Below are 21,148 nucleotides of genomic sequence, written 5' to 3' on the forward strand. Positions count from 1 at the left end.
GGTGCATCTTCTGCTGCTTCTGTTTTCTCACAGAATATGTGTTTCTCATCGCCTCATTAAAATAAAAAATCACCAGAAGTGAAAGTAGGTATGTTATAAAAGGGGTCTGAAGGATCATCTGACACTGCAGTCATCAAGAACTCTTTAGTCAATAATAAGAGAGTCTTTAGGAATATTTTATTTGAAATCTTCCGCTTCTGTTTTGTTTTTTCTACCCACAGAATGTGTTTTTCCTCGCCTATTGTTCAATATGGGTCAACCCTGTCAGATACAAAAACAATATGTCAAATATTTATTAGAAATATTGACAAATCTAGCATTCACCACAGTGATAGCTTATTTTATGTACTTGCCGGCTTTTTATCATTCAAATTTGGCTGGGTGGCTAATAACACATTTTTCTGTGGTGTGACAAACTCAGAACACATACTTAATTTTGACTTTACAGGGACTTTAAAAATGTACCTTCCTTCTTTCAAGGTTAGTGATGCTTATTTCAATATGTTTTAGATTAAAGAGGTTCACTTAAAAACAAAAACAAAAAAACTCTTGCTTATAATTTACTCAACCAACCCCATGTCATCCAAAATGCCCATGTCTTTCTTACTTCAGTCGGAAAGAATTTAAGGTTTTTGATGAAAACATTCCAGGATTTTCTCCATATAATGGATTTCACTGGGCACCAATAGGTTCAAGGTCCAAATGAGGGTTTAAGAATCAAACCAGCTTTACACTATATATTCAAATATAAAACACTTAAAAAAAAAAAAAAAAATCAAAATTAGGGCTGCCCCCTAATAGTTAACTAAACGTTAGGCGGCTAGAAGAAGCTTTGTTGACCAAGACATTGTGGAGGTATGATGTCGCTTTGTTGTCCCAATAGGATTTTTCTTTTGAATTATCACAAAAAAACAAGCTCTGCGATCAAAAAAAAAGTTTTTGACAATGACACGTTATCACAGATGTACTCAACTTTTATGAATTTTGAAGCCTAAATGCAATTGCCCAAAAGTAAAAATCTAAAGGTAGGCTATAAACAAACTACACCACGGCCCCACAAATTCAACATCACCATCACTAAGCGTTGCGTCAAATAACAGAACACACAAAGAACCTGAGCACAATGGCAGTTTTTCCTTTAAAGAACAGGCCTGAAGAGGGCAGATAATTCAAACACACGAGTGGAACTAACAATTGAGCCAGCATTTCTGGAGGGACTCCTAACCTGCACACCTGGCAGATAAGCATGGGTATAAAATATTTGGAGTTAGCTTTTGCTTGATTCCTCAACCTACAAACAAGAGAAAAAAACAGGTCATTGTTCAACCCTAAAGAAGAAACTGGTATGTACTGTTTGGAATAATTTATTATGTTGCATTTAGTACTTAATTCCATGTTCAATACTGGTATGTGGTGACTTATTTTATTGCAAATATTTCCTGACTGCACATAATGTTGCAGTTGAAGTAATTGCTTAAATTGCTAGATTACATTGTAAATGTTTAAACATTTACTTTATTCAAAGCCATGCTTTGTTGCTGTGTGATGCATTGTTTATTGTGTAAAGTAATGCATGTCTATTTTCTGTTTTAAGGTTATCAACCTATTTCCCATTCCTTAGTCCCTAAATCATTCATTCATTCAATGACTTGTCATTCAATTCATTTCAACTACTCTAATCAAAAATTCAACTGTTTCAACATATTCAACCAATGGCATCAAAACCTTCTGGAAGAAAAATAAAGAATTAAAAAGGAATTGAGTTGTCCCTTTGTATCCTTCATACGTATGTTGAGCAAGGCGTTTTCAAGTTTGGGCAGAGCTGAAGTTATTATAACACCTAGACAACTTGATAGTTGATAACCAGCGTGGCAGTGAAGACAAAAGGATTAACGGCCTGAAGTCAAGAAAGATGTCATTGGAAAGAGGAGGATTGGCTTACATCTCAAAATGACAAAGGAAGCTCTTGGGAAAACAGAGAAGGAGCTGAAGCAAGAAAGAACTTTGGCTAAGAGGGCTTTTACAAAGCAAGAAAACTTCCATAGTAGAGGTGCCCAACACATGACTAAGAGTGAACTAGGAGAGGAGTTCAAGAAGCTCACATCGGAGGTGAGGAAGGTTAGTGAGACAAACGATGAATACAGGGCTGACTGGCAGATATTGACGCTGAAATCAATGAGGGTGAAGAAGCTGGCCTGAGGAAGCAGCTGCAGACAGAACTTGAGAAGACATTCCAAGAATGCGAAGTACAGTTGGATGAGGTCAGGGAGATGATCCAGTCCAACCTATGGCCTAAATACGGGAAAAATGAGGTGAAGTCTGCAATCAAAGAAGCCGAGACGGCCTTTGATGGAATTGCTCAAATACCTGTTACCGCTGTAAATAGAGATGGCTACGAGTTACGGTGGGTTGGTGCGAAGGCACAAGTCCAAGATACGGTCACAACCCTAGCAGCGTGGAGATGTGGATTACAGTAGCAGATAAAGAAAGGCTGTAAGGCAGAAGCCCCTTTTCCACCAAAGCATTTTGAGAGCCGGTTCGGAGCTGGTGCCTGCGAGCGAACCAGTTCTTTGTGTTTCGACAGCCAAAGAACCTGTTTTCGGCCGGGAAAACTGGTTCCAAAGCGGCACCAACTCTTTGCTGGACTAGAACCGTTCTTTTACCACGTCATGCTTACATCGGGGGCTGGGGCGGGTTTAGATGTGTTCTAAAAAAATTTTCTGACCATAATAAAGGATCGCAAAGCCAGGAGAAACATTTGCAGAAACACGATGGAGTCCGCCTTTGTAATTGTTATTCTTGAAGTTGGTGCAAGCGTTTCTATTTTTTTTATTATTGAAAACATTATAAGCAAAGAAGAAAACAGTCACAATATAGAACAAATAATGGAAAGAAAACTAGACAAAAGACAGGGGTACATAACTAATAAGAAAAGATTACATATCAAATGAAAAGATTAAAAGGCTTACATATTTCAATTGTTTTTAAAGCCTTTATGGTACACGAGTTAGAGAAAATCCCAAAGTAATGTTGTTCTTGCAAGCGTTTCTAGCTAAGACGTATGGCGACGTACACATGTGACGTAACAACGTCGTTCCCTGTCCTCTCTAGTCAGTGGAAGAACAAACAGGTTCTGAACGGGTTCACAAGTTGAACCAACTCCGAACCAACTGTGAACCAGCACCAGTTCCGAACCAGTTCTTTTTTGGTGGAAAAGGGGTAAGAGTGAATGATCTGAAACCATTCAGCAAGAACCTTGAAGCTATGAGGGCAGAATTTCTCACAGCGCAAATAATGGCAGAAGAGGATAAAGATAGAGGGAGACTGGTGCAGATACCAGTACCACAGCCAACACTGAGAATAAAACTAACCTGTTTACCCAGGTCCAGTTGGTATAAAAGGAATTTCCATCGATGGAGAAGAGACTGGAAGAGTCTACAAAAGTAGGGGGAACCGACAGACTCAGTCTAAGTAAATAAGATCCTACTCCTTGACAGTGTTGATGAGAGAATATGCAGAGAACTCCATTTCTCTGTTCAGGGTTCCAATATGGGAACGAGTCTGATCTGGGGAAAATTTCTGCTTTAAGAGCAAAAAGTTAGGAAAGTTATCGATATGATCCAAATAATAGAGAAGGATGACCTCACAGAGTTTGGAAATGCAGGAGCCATCAACAACCCTCTAGTGATCAAATCCATAGAATACAAGTTACCTGATAACATTAAGTGAAATTGGCTTGTCTTCATGGTTAACCCAAGGAATAATGTCACGCCGGACAATCACTTTGAGAACCTTCTTAAATTCCTGAAAACATAGGAAGAAATTCTTGAAAAATTAGATCCGCTGGGAGTGAGTAAAAAGCCATAAAAGAAGTATGCTTGTATGGAAAGAAGATATGCGTAGAGATGAAAAGCATAGAGAAAAGATCATCTTTTGCAAGTGTTTCAAAGAACTGAAGCCTGTGGAAAAGTTGGATGCTGTAGAAAAGTTGGGGTCCTGCAAGAGGTGTTTTGGTCTGTCATGGAGAAGATGATGAATGCAAAGATACTTACCTGTTCAGAAACATAGACTGTAAAAAATACCATCATTTTTGTCTTTGCCTGCAGGATAGATTTGAAGAGGAGTGATTCAGACAGAAGACAATCCAATGTAAGAAGCCATAAGCTTACAGAGGAGCAGGAGGAATTGGTATCTAAGCTCCTGCCCAGAGATGGCAGCGTTCACCAACATCACTGGGAAAACAAACTGTATTAAAAAGAATTAGCTTGGAGTGACTGAGTCAAGTGCAGTAGAAGAATTGCCAGTTATTCTAATGCTGCTCGAGGTAAGTGCCAATGCAGGACAATAAATTGGAACCCTGATCGACTTGGCAAACTGCATCACCCAGAGCTGCCAGAAGATTAAATCTTCAAAGTGAAAACATCACTTTAATCGTTCATGGAATCGGAGGAATGGCCATGAAGCTTAGTACCACATGATATCTCCTTAGAGTGAGGGTTAAAACACCCATAGGCACGGAAAGCACTCATGAGCTTATCTGCTATAGTTTGAAGGAAATTGCCAACATCCACAGAGCCATCAAACCTGAGCAACTCCAGAAGTTCTTCACAGAAGTCAATCTAGGCGATCTGAGGAGACCAGAGAGAATTGAGCTACTGATAAGCCACCGTGAAGGAAGACTTGCTCTGCAAAAGTGAAGGTGATTGGAGACCTTGTCTTATGGGAAGGCCCTCTAGGGAAGACTTCTAGTGGAGCACATCCAGATCTGTTTATAAGAAGTGGATATAGGCACACACAGGTCTGAAACACACTTTGCTCGATCCATGAGAGCAACCGCTGTCAAGTATCAAGAGATAACTGCGCTGTTCGCAGCTGAAACCAAAGCCACAGTTGCTCATAAAGAGTTCTTGGGTTTATGGAAATGGGACAGCATTGAAGTAGCTTGCGAACCAAAGTGTGAAGGATGCCGGTGTGGCAAAAATCATATAGAAGCCAAAGAAATGACTCTGAATGAGAAAAGAGAGCTGGAGATCATACGGAAAGGCCTCACCTACAGTACATCAAAGCAGATACTCTCAGTGATGAAACTAACTGTGACACAAAATACCTCTGTATTCAAGATCCAAGTTCTCTTCCCAACAACAAGAGTGGGGTGGAAGCCACCATCTAGAGAACAGAAAAACAACTCAAAAAGAGTGAAAATAGCATACACAGCTTAAGTCCTTGAGATGGTGGAGAGAAGAGCAGCAAAGAAACTCACCAAAGAGATCATTCCCAGCTGAAAAGGGCCATGGTAAGGGCCATGGTATGTCAGCCACTTAGTGAAATACCATTAACCTGCACTCCCTCTGGTATGGAACAGCAGCCAGAAGTTTAACGGGGTCAGCATGAATGACCTCAAACCAAACTGCATTGCTGTCTATGCAGCATGACTTCGGAGCAATCCAGAGACAGCTATGGATATCAAACTTTCTTCGCAAATAGAGTTGGAGAAATCCAGAAAACCACATCCGTCAGAGACTAGTGGTGGATCACGGGAGGCCTGAACAGCGCTGTTGCATAACAAGAGGAGCAGCCCCAGAGGATCTGCAGGAAGATTCCATGTGGCAGGATGGACCAGTGTTCCTGTGGCAACCTGTGGAAGAGTGGCCACATAAGTCAGCAAAAGAAGTAACCGCCTATGCAAAGGAAGGCGCAAACAAACTTTATTTACTTATTTATTTCAAGCAAAGCGTGTAACAACAGAAAAGATATACAATAATAATAATAACAACTTATACACTTATGCTTGAAATGGAGTGGGCAGAAGTAAAACTTTGAAAAGAAAGGAAAGCCTTCTCAGCAGCACTGACTTGAATGTAGGCCAAGAGAAACAAGACTGATGCACAGCAAAATAACCCAAAAGAACCTAAGACTCAGATCCGAAAAAATCCTTCCGGCTCTTCGCTAACCAAATTGATTGACATCAGGAAATTCAGTAGCCTGACCAGGCTGATCCAGGTCATTGCTTGGGTTTTGGAGAGCTACAACGAGATGGAAAGTGTTGACCAAGAATTCATCCTCAGATAATCCAAAGTGGGAGGAAGCTCTTTCAACAAACTGGAGGTCCAGAGCCAAACAAGCTGTACTAACTGTTGGGGAGTGTGAAGATGTACTAAGAGACCTGTTCCAGCTCAAGAAGGTATAACCTTTCAAGACACCTCTTACCAACAGACTAGCTGTTTGCAGAGAGGAAGAGACTGGGCTCTGAGTTTATGGAGGAAGGTTCCAGATCTTTGATGAGGACAAGACTGCCGTACCAATTCTACCATATGATATGCATGAATTCTACATGGATATCCAATCTCTTAGCTCAAGAGGCCCACGATGCAAACCATGAAGAAATAGCAGGTACACTCCTCTGGATGAGGAAGACAGCCTGGGTGATATAAGGCCGGAAGCTAGCTAAAAAGAGAGTTAATAACAGTGTGGTGTGCAGAAAGGCCAGGGCCGTTAAGTGTCAACAGATCACGAGTGACCTTCCACCCGAGCGGATATCACCAGCAAGACCATTTGAGAACACAACAGTGGGCTTATTTGGACCGTATGAAGTCAAGGACAAGGTGAAAAAAGAAAACCAAGCTCAAGGTGTGGGGAATTGTCTTCAGCTGCATGGCATCCAGAGTTGTACACACAGATTTTGTCAGTGACCAGTCGACTGAAGGCTTCCTACTGGCTTACCAAAGATTCACAGCACTGAGAGGGCACCCAAAGAAACTGTGGTTAGATCCTGGAAAGAACTTTGTTGGTGCCAGACCTGCCCTCAAAGAACTCTAGCTCTTCATGTATCACCTGAGTAAATCTGAGCTTGAAAATGAAGATTCCAAGCATGGGACTGAATGGAGCTGGAAAATCCACTCAGGAGACTCCCCTTACAGGAATGGAGCTGCAGAAGCAGCTGTTCGCGCTGTGAAGCGGGCTTTGCATAATCTGGGAGGAGAAGGACGCTTCTTATGGGGTGAGTTTCAAACATTTCTCTACTCAGCTTCTAACCTTGCCAAGAAGAGGCCCATAGATGCCAGAACTCAAAGCCGGGAGGACTGCGTAGAATACATCAGCCGGAATTCCCTTCTACTTAGACGGACTGGACCTAGAGGAGATCTTGAATGCTTTGATTTTGAAAACTACCCATACAGAAGATTGAGAGCTATCCAAACCGAAGTTGACCAGTGGCACAATGGCACACAACTCATAGAAATGTGGCTGTTGGAGATGTTGTCTGGCTTGCTGACCAAAATGCTTGGAGGGGTCAGTTCAGACTTGGCAGAGTCATCAGTGTCAGCATTGACACTGAGATTTGCATGTCAGAACTTTTCCCAGCTACCCAGTCCCAGCTGTAAAGTCTGCTCGAGAGAAGTCAAAGAAACTCTCAACCAAAATACCTACTACAGTTCTTCATAGGGATTTCAGACACATCATTGTTTTACTTCCTGTTGAAGAAGGAAAAAAACCTGACAACCTAAATCGAACCTACTCCAACACAGAGGTTCAAGTGACCTCCTTGGGTTCAAGAACCATGCGGTCAAGTGGGAACTGTTATGTCAAAGACCAGAACATTTACATTTATTCATTTAGATTACACTTTTATCCAAAGCGACTTACAATTGCTATATGTCAGAGTTTGCACGCCTCTGGAGCAACTTAAGTGTCTTGCTCAGGGACACATTGGTGTCTTGCAGTGTATTCGAACCCAGGTCTCTCACACCTAAGGCATGTGTCTTATCCACTCGCCACCATCACCCCATAAACACACAAGACACACAAAAAAACATGAGCACAATGGCAGCTTTTCCTTTTAAAGAGCTCCAGGCCTGAAGAGGGCAGATAATCCAAACACATGAGTGGAACAAACAATTGAGCCAGCATTTCTGGAGGGACTGCTTTTACCTGCACACATGGGAGATAAGCATGGGTATAACATATTTTGAGTTAGCTTTTGCTTGATTCCTCAACTTACAAACAAGAGAAAAAAAACAACTCCTTGTTCAACTCTAAAGAAGCAACTGGTATGTAAAGTTTGGAATGATTTATCATGTTGCATTCGGTGCTTAATTCCATGTTTAATACTGGTATGAGTGGTGACTCATGTTATTTTAAATATTTCTTGACTGCAGATAATGTGCCAGTTGAAGTAATTGCTTAAAGTGCTAGATTAAAAAATGATAATGTTTAAATGTTTACTTTATTCAAAGCCATGCTTTGTTGCTGTGTCATGCATTGTTTGTGTAAAGTATAGTGTTTCTGTACTTTAGAGTATAGTGTAAAGTGCTTTCTGTTTTAGGGTTATCAACCTATTCCCCATTCCTTAGCTAATACAATGCTAAATCATAAATCAGATGTACACCTATGTACAATAACATACCAATGTCCATCAATCGATTTAAATAGTACATTGTGTTTAATTTGTAATTTAATGAGATCTAATTTGTGTTGGTGGTGAGAATTTTCTTGTGAAGAAATATAGATCTGACAACAACACACTTTAACGGTGGCAGAACTTTTAGGTTCTGAGTTTTAATCTTAACTCGGAAGTTTTTTTTTTTTTTTTTTCCTAATTAAAACCGATTGTTTATCAGTGGTTGTATATCAAGCAGTGATCAAGAATTTCAGATTGCGATTTCACCAGAATGAATATAGAGTCTCCACAATGGATTAAAGCGTGCGTCCTTGTAACTAAAGACTGTGCGCTGCAGAACGAGCCACAAGAAAACACTGTATCTGCGCCACTAATCGCAAAGTCAACTTTGATTTGAAAAATAACACATTTCAGCCAAGAGATGTTTCAAAATTGGTGGGGACAATATCAACCCTGGTAAAAAGCGGTGGGGACATGTCCCACCCGCAAATTACGCCTATGGGTATTTCAGATGTTTTTTTTTTTTTATTATTATTTTTTTTTTATTTGTAGAATAAAACGTGAAAGTGTCTTGAGCTTGTGTTCACTTAAATGCTTATTTCAGCCATTTAACCAAAACCCCATGCAAAAAACCATTGACTTCGGGATGATGGAACCGGAAGTGCTCGTGTAACCCGGGTAACACTTCGGCAATAACGATATTGTGGGCACTATTGTGTTTTTGTTAAGCCACACTAAAGGCATAAAAATATTGTAAAGCACCATAAAGTTTTCGTGCACTATATTCCAAGACTTATAAAGTAATTCGATTTGCATAATGTGAGGTAAAAATTAATATTTAAATCGTTGAAGTTAATGGAAACTCATATCTCCTCAGTCATTCTCCATTCGGCATTCAAACAGCGCACGTAACAGGACGACACTCTTAAAGATCAGTGTTCCCACTATTAGAGTTAGATTACAGCACTGGAGTAGAGAGCTATTAGTTGTTCTTCATGCACACTGTACTGAAATTTAAAATGGTTAAAAGAAAAGGCTCAATAAACTGTTGCATAGATATACTAAGCCTCAAATATCTCTTCGCTTTGTGCTTAAACTTTTAAATGTGAAGCGCTGCACACTGTGACTTCATTGCTTTAAGTGCATCATTTTGCACACGGAATGCGCATAATTGATTTGCTGCTCTGAATTGGAGCCTTTCATATTATAATACTTAGGCGAGGTTTAAACACCTTGGGCAAGGGGCGTGGCCCATGGGAATGTCACTGCCACCACATGTACTCCTGTTGTTATGCAGCATGATTGTTATTTGAACAGCTGAGCATTTAATTATGAACCAGGTGAAGAAACCTGTTCATAATCTATTACTGTGATTTTGCACCTGTTCACTGAAATAGCCAGTGTCAATAAAAGTAGACTACTTGTGACGTCATGTTTGGCTTTGACTTTGAACATTTGCTCTCACTTTGCGGAAAGCAATATCGAGATGTATATCGATATTCAGCCTAAATATATCGGGATATGAGCTTTGGTCCATATTTTTGACCCCAAACTGTTGAATAGTAGTATATATTTTAAGCAATGTATTGAGTCATGCATATCTGATGACAGGTGATAAAATTTAATTGTGAGATTTTATATATACTGTATATATATATATAATTTCATTATTTGAAAGTGGAATTCTTGCTATCTAAAAAAATAATGGCAAGTTGTGGAACTTGTTTTTTCTTAGGTATCAAGAGAATTGATTAGATCATGAAAAGTTGTTGAAGTTGTTGAAGCAGGAGCTCAAAGTTTGGGCTGGTTCTCTCTGGCACAGAGACATGAATGTCCACGGATTTTTGTCACGCATGTATATTACACCTTTTTTTGGAACTAAGAGGTTTATGTCACCTGAATTTTTATCAGCGCAGTCATATTAATTAACTGGGAACCAAACACATGATGTTGCTGTTTCTGGCACCACTTGCACACACAAAGTAGTTACAAGTATTTAGGAGTTACAAATATTGAATCCAGTTAGCAACATAAGTCATACCCAGAATTCGAACATCACAAAGTTAAAAGGTACCTTCACATAAACTATCCCTTTACGAATGTGGAACTTGAAATGTTATGTCCATGATGTTTCACAAGTTAAATTATTTGACATTATTTAATAGACGAAGGCAAACATGATTGTAATGGAACATCAAAGGCCGTAATAATAACAGCGAACAAACCTCTAAATGTCTCACCTTATATTGTAGATCTAAAAAAAACTTATTTTGCTTTCCCCATGAAAAGAGACATCAGTGATTTTGCCAAGAGATCTCTTGAATTTATTTATAATATTTATAAGACATAGGAGGAAGAGAAACAGAGGTCTTCATTCTGCATCGTTATCATCTTATCCTACTTTTCAAACAAAGGGTCTCAGTCTTTATACCACTGACCAAGAAAAAAACTGCATCACCATAGTAACACATACCTTACCACAAGAACATGTGGTTCCCATTAACAATGGAATGTATATCCAATCCCAATGGAACTATACATTGCATAAACTTTCAGTCTCACTCCAACATACATTCACTCATACAGTTTAACTTATCCTAAAGTCTCTCTCTCTCCCACATCTTCAAAACATTATAATCACAAAATGCAAAGATTACAAATGATAATGTGTGTATACATGTAATAAAACAGATACATATTATGAATATTAATAAAAAACAACAATAGCACTAAAAACAACATTAAATGATAAGATTTTGAATCTTCAGTCCCTCCTCTGGAACTACGACAGTCAGTTCCACACCATCATCCCCAGGTGGCCAGCCTATTGAAGTGATAGTGGCAAGGAGAAATAGTAGACCAAGACATAGACATAAAATAACAGAAGAATGGAAAAAGAAAAGAAAACAAATAACAAACACAAACCCAACCCATGTTATGTCCCCGTATGCTATGTGTCATTTAACATCTATGTGTAAGCATTTAAAATGAACCCCAATCATCTAAGAAAAGAAAAACTAAAAAAGTCTTCTGCCCGTGCCTGGACTCATTAATTAATTAACTCGTTAATTAATTAAATCCCCCAGTTCCGTGCTTAAAGTAATAAACAAAAATAAACGTTGATGTTAAAGGGTCCTATCCCTTGGGGTTGTAAATCAGTAAGCGGGTGTTCAGTGTTTGTGAGGTTGTGTTTTGTAAGTAGTGTAGAACATAAAATCTCCTATCTCACACCGTATTTCCCATTTCGGTTTTATCAATGTCTTTTATCAAGAATAACTTACAACCATCTCTAATTAATGTCAATGAACTTGATTCCTGAAATGGAAACAGAAAAACAATTAATCATCACTTTTCCCAGTATTTAAAAAAAATAATTCTTAGATTTGCTCAATCTTAAACCATAGGCCATCATCATTTTGTTATTCACTAAGCAAGGTTTAACTTGTGACCAATGATACCATCTATCTGTTCCTACACCCTTCCCTTTACAACATGCTTGACTATAACAAAACTGCCTAACTCAGGAATGTGTAATGTCAGTAGTGGTGTGTTTTCATCCCATTGCTGTTGAATTCACTTTCTATTATTGTCTTTGGTAATTTTGTCCAGCATTGTGAAATAACATCTTAATTTCTCTTAAAACAAAGTAGAGTCTCCTCCTGTTTCTGCAGGTGGCATAACATCAGGAATTAGAACCATTGCTGTTCCAGTAATCAGTTACACATAATTCCCTCAATGAGCTGACGAACTTGTGCTTCAGTCCACGTCCTCCCTTGAGAAGTTTCATCATGGTTTTTCACAATGACTTGTTTAAAAGATGGACCTTGACCTTCTGCTCCACCTCCTTTAGCCCAACAGTCTTTTCTTAAGTGTCCATGCTTTCCACAGTTGTTGCAAATCTTCAACCACCTCTCTATGTCCATGTTGTATTGAACTGTCGCCACTCCTCTTTGGCGTGGCTTGTTTCCTTCTTCCAGGTTTGATCTCATAGCCATCTCTAGACGACCAGCCCATTGCATAATTTGGTCAAATGTTTCGCCTGGATTGACTCCAAGTGATCAGGCTTGTTGGTATTTAGAGCTAAAGCCATCCAAAAGTGTGTCAGTGAATTGTACATCATCTCTGTCAGGTTGTTTCTTAGCACAGAGAGCCCATCTCTCATAAGTGTTCCACTTACGCAGAGCATATTCATCTGGAGATTCATCATCCTTTTGCTTAATCAATGTCACTGATGTGAATGGAATTTTACCACTTCCCAAGATTTCTTGGATTTCTTTTCGGAATTTGTCTAATGTTTGCCAAAGACCCAGGTGCCTTCCCTGGCCATCAACCCCAAAGTCTACCCATTGGGCTGATGTTATCACTGCTGGCAAGCGTTCCCATCGGTCTCTTGGGATTTTAGCTTTCACAATGGTGTGAATGTCTTTTAGTGTCATTTGATGTGCTTCAACCAGAGAGTCTAATTCTCGCCAAAACTCTGTGTTTGGATCTTGTCTCTTCAGAGGAGGCAAAGCTGAGAGAATGGCTTGTCGTTCTCCTGGAGTAAACGGTCTTTCTTCGGTCATCATCTCAGGTTGTGACTCTTCCCTTTTAATCACAGGTGAAGAAAATTCAGGACCAATCTTGTCAACTGTGGTCATGTCGTCATCCCTTGTCTCGTCACCCCAGTCAGATCCATAATTATGAGCCGGTGTACATCTCATCATGTCTCTGCTTGGCTGGGCTGATTTAGATCTCGTTATTATTGGAGCTGCTTGTGCAGATGCAATATACATTTTGTCAACTGGACCTCCGTTTGATCTTGAAGCTTGAGGCTGCGTCAGAGGTTTAGATGAACTTGTGTATTGTTCAGGCAAAGGTGGATAAATTGGTTTGTAAGGTGGAGGCGTTATTGTTGTCGCGGATCTCACTGGTGCTTGTGAATATTTCCTTTCAGCTTCAGTTATTATATTTGTCCAATCTGGATCAAATAAATCATCACTGGTTGTGTTTTCCTTCTCTGGACATGTGATGGACATGATTTTGTTTAATTTGTGATATGCTTCAATTTGAGGATTCATTGCTTCAACAAGCGGAACGGGACCATTTCAATCGCAACAAATTCCACCTTGTTTCACGATCCAGTTAGCTGCTAAAATTGGAAATGCTTTTGACTTTATCTTGTCTTTTTGGGACTCGAACCAGCTTAACTGCTCATTCATAGATGCTTTAATGTCCAGTCCTTTTTTCAAAAGTTTAGTTAGTTTCTTGTTCTTCTTCTTTTCAAGATACCATTCAGCTATTGTGCTGCTGGTACAGACACTTGCTGCCATTTTCGAAGTGTTAAAAGTCTCTGCTCAGAACAGCAGGGATGTATGTGTGCCTATATGTGTGTATGCATTATACGGGAGGGGCTATGTATGTATGTATGTGTGTGCGTCTATGTTCAGAAACTGCAGCCTATGTGATGCGTCTGTGTATGTGCTCAGAGCTGCAGGCTGTCTGTGTATGTATGTGTGTGTGGGGCTCCCTGCCTCTCTCCTTCTCCAATGGATGTGCGTGTGTGAAGGTACAGGGCAATTCTGAAGGGAGGGGCTGCTTCGCTCTCTTTCTCTCTCACTCGCAGAACAAAAGAAAAATTTAAAGAAAAGTTAAACTCTACTTTTCAGTATTTTAGTTTTCTTTTTAAAACTCAAAACGGTTCCTTTTTTTTCCTTTCTTTTCAAATACTTTGGATTTTATCTCAGATTAATTTCTTTGGTATTTATTTTTCTTAAAGTTAACTCGGATCAGTCTCCTCAAATATTTGAACAGCTTTACGGTCAGGTTCAGAATGCCCACGATCCTAGCTAGTTACAAGGGCGCCTTGTATAACACCTTTTTAAGCGCCTTTTATACTTGTATAACTCTAGCGTGTTACAATGTTTTAGGGATTACCCTGCCATCTTTTTTAAACAGTCCCGCCACATTTAACCGCTTTGGTCAATCAAGTATCACTTGTGTTAAAACTTTCCTCGCCTCCTTCTGAGAACGAATCTTTGGTGTGTTGGATGTTTTAGGGATTACTCTGCCTTCTTTAAACAGTCCCGCCACTATCCAACCACGTCGCAGTTATAACCAAGCAAATTTTACTAGCTTAACCGATTTACAGCTAATTCCAAATTTCCGACTAGATGGTCTTTTTTCTAAAAAAGATCCACCTCTATCCCAGCATTTCAAATATTGTTTGAGGTTTACTTTTCAGAGAACCTAAATAAGCCAAATTCAATTCAAATGACTTAATTTTATTAATTTTTAGTATTTATATTTTACTATGTCTTATATTCATTGGCAAAACAACTGGTACCCAAAATCACACAGTTCTTTTCAGCAGTTTCAGTCACTGTCTCTAATCATCAGGCAGACTTAGAACTTTTTATAAAGCAAAAAGTCTTACCTGCAATGATTGAGACGAATGCCTGGACATGCAATCCTGTTCGTGACGCCAAATTGTAGATCTAAAAAAAACTTCTTTTGCTTTCCCCATGAAAAGAGACATCAGTGATTTTGCCAAGAGATCTCTTGAATTTATTTATAATATTTATAAGACATAGGAGGAAGAGAAACAGAGGTCTTCATTCTGCATCGTTATCATCTCTTCCTACTTTTCAAACAAAGGGTCTCAGTCTTTATACCACTGACCAAGAAAAAAACTGCATCACCATAGTAACACATACCTTACCACAAGAACATGTGGTTCCTATTAACAATGGAATGTATATCCAATCCCAATGGAACTATACATTGCATAAACTTTCAGTCTCACTCCAACATACATTCACTCATACAGTTTAACTTATCCTAAAGTCTCTCTCTCTCCCACATCTTAAAAACATTATAATCACAAAATGCAAAGATTACAAGTGATAATGTGTGTATACATGTAATAAAACAGATACATATTATGAATACTAATAAAAAACAACAATAGCACTAAAAACAACATTAAATGAAGAGATTTTGAATCTTCAATATATCAAGTATTTTTTTTTCATCTACAAGTAATCATTGTCTTGTACACTTGTCAACACATTAAGTCATGATAGAAATTGCACACAGATGCGGGTGCTCCACAATTAGCCTTTGACTAAACATTATTATTTATCTCATGCACCATCATGCCTTCAGCTATTTATGCACGTTTCATATAATCACATTTCCCTGCATCACAAGTTGAGAAGTTGGAGGTTTGAGGAAGTGAAAAATGATTTTAATCAGACAAAGTTCCACTTAAAAAAAAAAAAAAAAAACAACAACTTGCACATGGAGATGAAAAGGTATAGGTATAGCTGAAAAGCATAGCTGAGTAGATCCCATGTGGTTGTCTTGATTCAAAGCCGTTTCAGATATTTTAAATATGCTTCGGTCAAAATGAGAAATGCACAGACTTGCCGAGATTAATACTTGAAAACTATTGGGAATTTCACACTTGAATCAGTTCTGCAAATCCTGAAAGCTTCCTGAGAGTTTGCCATGATTCAATAGTCAGATATGGGGGCAATGTAATGCGACGCATGTATTCAAATATAACAATAACTATGCCGTTTTAAACTAAGGTGCTTTATCATAGGATTAGCCTAGTTTTTTTTTTTACCTCAACTATTAATTAAAATGCCTTTCGCAAAGCAGACCAACTGATTGAGTGGCCTTCACCTAAAACACACCCCAAACCCCATCTGTTGGGTTACGTGACTGTACGAGCATGTGCGCTTGTGTGTGTATTTACGCGTGGGCAGGAGCAGCTATGAGACAGTACATGTGGGTGGAGGATGGGAGATAATAGAGCACATGGCTTAAGCTATTAAAGGACTGTTTTACAGCTTAATCGTTTTTGTTCGAGGCTCCATGCAGATCTATTCTGGGTTATTTCTGCTGCTACCGTTTCACTGTTTTGGAGGATTTAACCGAGTTTACCCCTCTAATCTGACTCTTTGTTAGCGATACTCAGACCTGTTTGCAGCGCCCACTAATGCGCGTGTGTGTTCTCCTTCATTGAGACGGCTCTACTTCATTGCCATGTCCATCACTGTCAGATATGATCGTGTCTTCGCTGAAACAACGGATGTGCTTTGGCACAACTTGAGTTTGTGGGTCCTTGGAGACCTGTAGTCTGTAGCTCTGTGTTAGAGCAGTTGTTTAGCACTAAATGAGAGAGGGCTAGTGTGTGTTGTCAGCTATATAAAACCACGAGGCACAAAATGTATAATAAATATTATGTATTGCTACTGCTCAAAAGTTGGGTTCAGTAAGGTTTTTCAACCACGCCGCTTGTGGTGAAAATCGAGTTTTTAATGTTGTTTATATGTCTGTGGTGTTTTTAAAGGGTTACTCCACTTTTTTTTGAAATAGGCTCATTTTACAACTCCCCCAGAGTTAAACAGTTGAGTTTTACCGTTTTCGAATCCATTCTGCTGATTTTCTGATATTTAGAAGAATATCAGTAACCAGACAGTTTCTGGTCTCATTGACTTCCAGAGTAGGGAAAAAAAAAATATACTATGGAAGTCAATGAGACCAGAAACTATCTGGTTACTGACATTCTTCTAAATATCAGAAAATCGGCTGAATGGATTCGAAAATGGTAAAACTCAACTGTTTAACTCTGGGGGAGTTGTAAAATGAGCCTATTTCCAAAAAAAAAAAAAAAAAAAAGTGGAGTGTCCCTTTAATATGCTTTAAGTCAAACCATGTGCAAATTCATAAATCAACACCATTGCTTAGAATTTTCTCCTTAAACAGTGGTGAACTAGCCTGACTTCGTCATACTCGTATTCTAGTCAGAATGTGAGCCTGATTCTGCTCCGTAGGACGTGTCTTAACCGAACCAGTAAAAAAATAACTCAATTGGATAGACCTACAACCAATTAGAGCAACGCAGTAAGTCAGCTACATAGTTGCATAGCATAGTTGTCAACTCAACTGCACGCATTCTGGAAGTAAAATAATGAGAGTTGCTTATTTTGAGTGCGACCAAAGGAGAAACCACAACAACCACAAGGTTTCATTGCAGTTCTCTGTTCGTCTTTTAAAATTAATGCGCTGTCGATTTCTTTTACAACAGACGCGATAGCGGAATCTATAGGCCTACATCTCAATTCTCCAGCTGCAGTCATCTTTGAGGGAAACCAGTTTAAGGTAAGCACTCTTTGATAACGTGATGATTACGTATCTGCAGATCCTCTGTCCATCATCGTGTAAACCCCGCTCTGGGGTGCGTTTCCCAAAAGCATCGTTAGCCAACTATGGTCGCAAGTTCCGTCGTTATCAGCATAGTTCAACGAGTCGGTGTTTCCCGAAACCATCGTTCCAACAAACATTAGCAAACAGTATCGCAAAGTTGTGTGGTTTGAACGAAAGCTCTCGACCTGTGGTTAGAAGCATCGTTTCTATATTGCAACACATTTGGAGGTAGTAAATCCTTATATCTTGAGCAAAATAAGCAAGCTGACATTCAGTACAACCGGTGCCTTTTATTTAGAATACATATAAATGTAATTTACCTCTTTGCGTTTTTCAAAAGATTTGAAGTAACGTGTTCGAAGAGTGCGAATGTGCTCTACTATGTAAGAACGAGCAAAATATTGAGTCTGGTAATAAAGCAAAATAACTGAGAACAATTAGAAATAGTCCTCAGATGACATGTCTGTAATTTATATAATACAAATCTAGCGTTAATTGGATCTCAAACAGTTTCATTAAAAGTAGTTATTACTCCACCACGTGCGAAACCAATATGGTTGAACGATACTTTGCGAAAGTGGGTTTCGAGAAACAGTCGTGACTAGCTAGTTGATTTCTCCAACGATGCATCGTACTATGGTAGTGAAGCAGCGAGTTACATCGTTGTACGGGAAACGCACCCCTGGATATTTGATTGGCCCGACCATTTCTGAACTGATCATAATTACTCCTCAATGGATCGAGTCCAGACCGAACTTCCCGACCAAAAATGTTGTGGGCGGGGTTCGGGCTGGTATCAAGGCAAGGGGTGAACCAAAGAAGGTCTCAAAGATTTGTTTTTTGACGTCACAAACGACCCTGTAACCAATCAGGCCAATGAGTGGATCTCTGAGCTGGTGTGAGTAGAGGCAGGGCTAATATGCATATTCATAGAATAACGTACTAAGTTAGGCAAGGCTGTAGAGTTTCATTAAAGCTATTTGAAGGCATGAAGACATTTTTTCAAGGATGTTTTAATGTGTCCTTTTGGTGATCAAAGATGAGTTTTAAGGATGCAATTATTGACTACAGTGGGATTTTAAGTGAATGAATTTCACCAATCTGCATTTACTTAAAACATAAAATCATAATATTTTTTTTTTCAAACAGCTGTGCTACTTGCACTTTTGCTTTAAAGTAGTTCATTTAAAAATTAATTGTTGTCATTTACTCAAAGAGATGTTTTAAAAAAAAAAATAGCAAACCATAAAAATACCAATAAGTAGATTCATGTAGTCTAAATTTAAAGTCCTCTGAAGAAGCTTTGTGTGAGGAAAAATGTTTGTTGTTTATTAAATCTTCTTTTCCGCCGCAGCTCCAATGTCAGTTACAGTTACAATTGAATATATTGCCATTGTTTATTTAAAATGATATAACCTCATTAGTTTTCATGTGTCTCATAACAAATTTACACTGCGAATTTGAATATGTGAAAATTCAAGTTTGAAAGCTACTGTACAGAAAAACATTTTCAGAGAATGACAATTTAAATTGACGTTGTATTTATGCATTGTGTTTAGATTTTCGGTGTTAGGAATCTAGTCATACAGACCACTTTTATGGTACTTTTGTTTAGCTTTTTTTTTTGTCAGTTTTGCACTTTGAAAGTGACTCTCATTTCTTGTGTCAGTTTTCAGTTTTTTAAATTGAGCGGCTTTTTTTTACATATTCAGCTTTTTTTTAGTGTGTAATGTTGCTGTTTGTGCTTTGTAAGTTTGTAGACCTTTTTCAAGCTCAAAGTCCCTCCAAAAGTAGTTATTTTCTATATCAGTGTGCACTGTTTCTGAACTCCCTGATACGCCTCGATTGTAGCCTTGAGTTTTCTTCTAGGAACGTTTTCTTCACGTCACAGCTATTCCTCATTTAAATAATTCCTGCCCAAGGCATACACGCAAAAAAAAAGTGGGTGATGATGCCTGGTTGAGTTGTGTTATTAGTGTGTTCAAGAGATGATGTTTTCCCAACCAGATCTAACACGTTTATCTTAAGTGGCATGAAATCTCTGATACACGATTGAAGTGGTTGACCAATCAGAGCACAGTGTGCTTTTCAGAAGGAGGGGCTTTATAGAGACATCAACCAGACAAAGCATTACTGAGGCCCTGTTTCTAGCTTATATTAAAGGCTTAGTTCACCCAAAAGTGAAAATTCTGTAAGTATTTACTCACCCTCAGGTTGTTCCAACCCCGTAAGACCTTCGTTTATCTTCGGAACACGAATTAAGATATTTTTGATGAAATCTGAGAGCTGGATCACTCCTGCATACTAGTCCATATAGGCTTCTTGAGGAATTGAAACTTGCCGGCCTTGAAAAGTTATTAAAGACATCGTTAAAATAGTCTTAATCTTAAGTTTATCAAACGACGAGAATACTTTCTGTGCACAAAAAAAACAACAACAAAAATAACGACTTATTTCAATTATTCAGGTTACAAGTTTAATAGCGTAAACTTCTGTTATTGTACGTCACACGCATCACACACATGACCAGCGTCGGCCAATAGTGAGCCTACGTGTGACGTAGCTCTACGCTATCACACTGCATTAACTGACTAGAGTTGCATAGAGAAGGAAGTGAATAGTTGAAATAAAGTCATTATTTTTGTTTGTTTTTGCGCACAAAAATATTCTTGTCGCTTGATAAAGTCAAGATTGAGCCACTGTAGTCGTTTGGACTATTTTAACGATGTCTTTAATAACTTTTCGAGGCCGGCAAGTTTCAATCCCTCAAGAAGCCTATGGACTAGTATAAAGGAGTGATCCAAAAATATCTTAATTCATGTTCTGAAGATGAACGAAGGTCTTGCAGGGTTGGAAGAACATGAGGATGAGTAAATGCTGACAGATTTTTCATTTTTGGGTGAACTAACCCTTTAAGATTTGTTTTGGTCAATTAGATCAAGTAGACAAGTGAAACACATACACATTTACACCTGGCATTTTAATCTGTCTCTTTCGACCACGCCTGTCCTGATTTCTTCAACGGGAGGGTCTAAGGGTGGGTAAATTAGCTTTTTCAGATCTTTCGATTTAATTGATGAAAAAAGCTCATGCAAATTACACATAACATGAATGGAGACAACAGTAAAACATACGAGAGCAGCAGCTTTCACGTCATGTGAAATCCATCTTTGGCATCACTAGTAGTGTTTGTCTGTAATGACAGTTGTTGTACACTAATGTAGCATGTTTAGCAGCACTGTGTGTATTGTGTGTAGTTTGGTGTTATTCAAATGAGCATTTTCTAGTTGTGTTTCAAAAGGTCACATGTGGGGTTTTTGTTTGAGTTTGCCTTTTGTGTGTGAGAGCGAGATGGCATCAGTAATAGGCTTACGGTGGTGGAGCGGTAAATAAAAGAACGGGACACACAAGGTTGGCAACGATGCTCATCTTCTCTGACCTCCCGTTTCAATATTGGCCCCATCCCTCGTTTTATTCCTCCCCTCCCTTGCTCTTCTCCACTCATTCACCCTGCTGTCTCTTCATCAGCCCTTCATTGTGATAGATGGGCACGTG

At 38.9% G+C, this 21,148-nt stretch overlaps 1 protein-coding gene across 8 annotated transcripts in view; it reads left to right on the top strand.

Annotated features, from left to right (window-relative positions):
• nphs1 (NPHS1 adhesion molecule, nephrin) overlaps positions 1 to 21,148 on the top strand; it is a 185,646-nt gene that overhangs the window by 25,532 nt on the left and 138,966 nt on the right. For 5 of the 8 annotated variants that reach the window (XM_089121041.1, XM_089121039.1, XM_089121045.1 and 2 more), the window contains one exon: positions 17,475 to 17,548. The exons of 1 other annotated variant lie outside the window; for it this stretch is intronic. The gene's annotated coding sequence lies outside the window, so the exon portion shown is untranslated. Of the gene's footprint in view, positions 1 to 7,904; positions 8,046 to 17,474; positions 17,549 to 21,148 lie in introns of those variants that run through there. 2 more of the 8 variants (XM_089121043.1, XM_039670795.2) reach the window with 2 other exon arrangements.

The sequence above is a fragment of the Pimephales promelas genome, chromosome 16 (genome assembly GCF_988280905.1).
Source record: "Pimephales promelas chromosome 16, fPimPro1.hap1.1, whole genome shotgun sequence".
Lineage (NCBI taxonomy): Eukaryota > Metazoa > Chordata > Actinopteri > Cypriniformes > Leuciscidae > Pimephales > Pimephales promelas.